A 3,899-nucleotide genomic window follows, 5' to 3' on the forward strand; every position below is an offset into this window, starting at 1 on the left:
CATTATGAAACAGATTACGAATGGTTTACCTTTTTACGTATTTTACTTACCTAAATACAAGAGTATGATTCAACGATACATATTTAACGTATTCCTACTAAACAATCTTTTGTGTTTGTGGTAACCCAAGCACATATTTATAAAGTTCATGATAATGAAACCTAATTAATGGAAAACCATATTTAGGCTACAAGTATTTAGATGTTCAAACAACTTAATTTATTAAATAACAGGTTGAAAATATATTTCATTGATTATTGAAATAGGCCAAACCATTTTGTTGAATGTGCACAGAGCTCGGGTTTATTGTTTAATACAAACTTGTGTTTTATTTATGTTTTATGGTATTGTATGTTAAACTAGTTCTTTATCAAAAGAAATAATGGTAGAGTTTGATATATCGCTATACAAGTTTGGTTCTTTATCAAAAGAAATGATGATAGCGTTTTATATATCGCTATAAAAGTAGAGTTGATTGACTCTTGCTCATGCACTTGGAGACTATTGAAAATTTATATCACTTTGTATCGGATGTTTCTTCGAAGAAATTCTTATTGAAAAAGAATTATTTTTCAATGATTATAATCATTGCAACTACTATTGACCATTCACCAGGAAAATGTCGTCTCTGACTCTACAGTTAATCACTGATAGTTATTATCAGTTAAATAGGATGACAATAACTGGAATAAAATATATTAATCGGCAACTCCACGGGAAACTTGGTGGCCAAACGTTTCACTCTAAAAAGATCGCTATGTTCGTCCGAAAGATGCGACTACAGCTTATGTTGGGGGACTGGGGCTATGCCCCCTGCCCTAGTAGGCACTGACCGGCGATGGGGATATCAGGGCTAATTTCCCCACTAATAGACTATGGCTGGTAATTAATTAGTTGGGAAAATAATGTTACGTTTGTATAGTTGGTCGACACCGAAGGCAATGCTGAAGTAGATTTCGAACTCTAGGTTTATAAATGCAAATATCAGAATTACCAATCCACCCAACTTCTCTGTTGAAATTAGGTGCATTTATGGTTGATTGTGTTTAAAGTCGGGAGTTTCGAACTGATCATTCGAAATCCTTGCCATTTAACTCCAAAAAGTTTCGCTAAATTAGGGTAAGACTGGAAGATCTCGCGGGCGTTTCTATGAATGAGTGCTGTCCAATACGTGACGGTATTGTGGCATAAATTTCAACCACCTGGTAGGGGAGGAGCCGGTGTCAGAGAAACAAAGTTTTTATCATATACAATTTACGAAAATTATATTGTATTGTTTTACCAAGGCAAAAGTATCGATGTATATGTTTAGAGCCAAGGACTCTCTAGTTTGTTGGATTTTGGCAAATTATGGCCTTCAGCCAAAGTATTGAGTTTACCCTTTGATCTGAAGTAAGACTTTGACTGTTTCTCTGTCTTGTGGCCGATAAAGAAACTCTATCATACCCCTTATTGAATAAATAATGTAAGAGTTCCCGCTCATCTCACAAGGACACTTTAGTTGGCACGGGAGACAGTAGTTTCCCTCGGAGCTGTCCTGAACGACGCTCGTTCATTCCTGCCTAAAGATCCATCCAACTAAGTGAGTACCCCAATCAGTTTGTGAGTCTCTGTCTCCAGCTCCTATCTACCACGATACCAGGTCGGTTCCTTTGCGAGTGTGTATATGTACATTTGTATCGGTCTGTAAATTTGTTATACCTGGAATTGGGGATTTGTTTTATGCCTCAAATAATGCCTGTAGCCATTGGTATGTGATTTACCCTAGATTCAATATTATATTCTCGAAACTTCGTTTTATTTAGTCCAACGTGGACTCTGTGTTTCATGAGCACAAGTTGTAAACCCCCTAAGGGTGACAGATCTAACTTTCATTTGCCTGACTTGTTATTGTGTGTTTTTTCTTTATCAAATGATTATTTTTGTAATAAACTTAAAATTGTAATCATATTTTATTGAAACTCTCCTGAATAGTTTCGGAAAGCAAGAGTCTTATCGTCGGCCCGTTCCATCGGGCCTAGAATCAATAAGTCGGAGAAAAATTAACAACATTTTGTCCTTCGAACCGGATGATAAGTGCTTTCCAGAGCTTGAAAGGAAAATCAGTAAGATATGATCTTTAGGGTAGCCCTAATAGGAGAAAGAGGGAGAGACTAAACTAAAGCCGACAGTGTCCCGATGTGCTACTGACCACGTGTGCCTCTAGTTTTTGTGCCCCCATCTTCGTAACGTAAACAAAATTCTGTTCTTTCCTAGTTTGCCAAGTAGAGTTAAGTCAGTCAAAATGGCGGTGGCTATGATTGTACACATCGAGGCATCGATGGGCTTCATAGCGGACTTACTGGTTGAAACGCAGCGTGCGTTAGTTGAAACCCACTCTGAATCCGTGTGCCAGAATCTGGTCACGCAATTGCGAGAGGAGGAAGGACAGCTAAGAGAGCTTTATAAGAGACAAGCTTTCAAACTAGAACCTGGTTTAAATGCCCGAATCAGGCACACGTTAGGAGAAGCTATGCGAGCTTTTATGCTTCTGTATAATCGAATGGAAAGAGTGAAAGTCACTCTGACAGGGAATGTTTCCCTCCCCAAATTGAAACCGCTGCCTCTCCCCACGTTTGAAGGAGAAGTGCAAGAATATGCTTCGTTTCGAGAGCTCTTCACGATACATGTGGATCGAAGAGCTGATTTGGATGATGTATCCAAATTCACGTATGTGTTGGGGACTTTAGGCAGGGATCCGCTTAGGATCGTAAAATCCCTAAGTGTAACCGCCGCGAACTATAGGATAGCGTTGGATCTCTTCGGCAAACAATATGGTAATGTCCATCAGACACTCTTAATTCTGCATAAAAAGTTGGCTTATATCTTTAGTACCTTCATTAGATCCTGTAGAGCTGAAAAGGTTTCGCTTTGAATTAACAATCATAATCGAGCAGATCAAGAGGCTAAGTAGTAACGATATAGGCCATGGTATGGTCATGAGCCTCATTAATCAAAAGTTGTCAGAAGGGAAGCTCTACAGGAAAGTAGTTGAACATCTGAGAAAGTGTGACTATACACTAGATGAATTCTTTGGCGCGATCGATTTCATTATTCGAATGCTCCAGGACGATGCCTTGCAACGAGGAGATAAACTTGAACCTGACAAGAGAGTAGGCATCAGTGTAAGAGCGAAGTCGAAACCAGTTCAGAATAATTCTTGTCCCTTTTATAACGAACGACACCCGCCCCACGGATGCTGCCGAGTAACTGACGTTGCTGCCAGACGTCGCATTTTGCTAAAAAGGGGTCTATGTTACAATTGCACTAATTTTGGTCATAAAAGTGATAAGTGTCCTGTCCCTAACTCTTGTAAGAATTGTAGTGGTAACCACAACACGGCCATTTGTAATAATGATAATCCGGGAAGACGATTGCAATCAGTTCCCTCCACTTCAGCCCAAAGTAATATTAGTAGTCAGTCTACAACATCCCGGCCCATAGTAAATGCGATGCCTCGACAGCACGAAACGGCCCCCCGTCCATCTAAAGATAAAGTAGAACCCAAACAGTGCAAAAGTGCAAAGATCGTACAGATGTCCAACGTGGACCTCCCATGTACAATCTTGCCAACGGCTATGGCCGAAATCAATCATAAGCAAGGAAGTAAGCGAGTCCGCTTATTTCTTGATACGGGACGCCAAAAAAGTTTCATCTTTGCAAAAACTGCGAGGCATTTAGGCCTACCGGTGGTAGGAAAGGTAGCGTTGAACATAGCTCCGTTTGGCTCTGCAGAAATAAGTGGACAGTATGATGTCGTAAGCTGTAGGGTAGAGATAGGAAGAAGAGTAATACGAATGAAGCTGGTGGCACACGAGAACGTTGATGTCCCAATACATAACGCTGGTTATGTACAAGTT

Source organism: Palaemon carinicauda, chromosome 23 (genome assembly GCF_036898095.1).
Source record: "Palaemon carinicauda isolate YSFRI2023 chromosome 23, ASM3689809v2, whole genome shotgun sequence".
Lineage (NCBI taxonomy): Eukaryota > Metazoa > Arthropoda > Malacostraca > Decapoda > Palaemonidae > Palaemon > Palaemon carinicauda.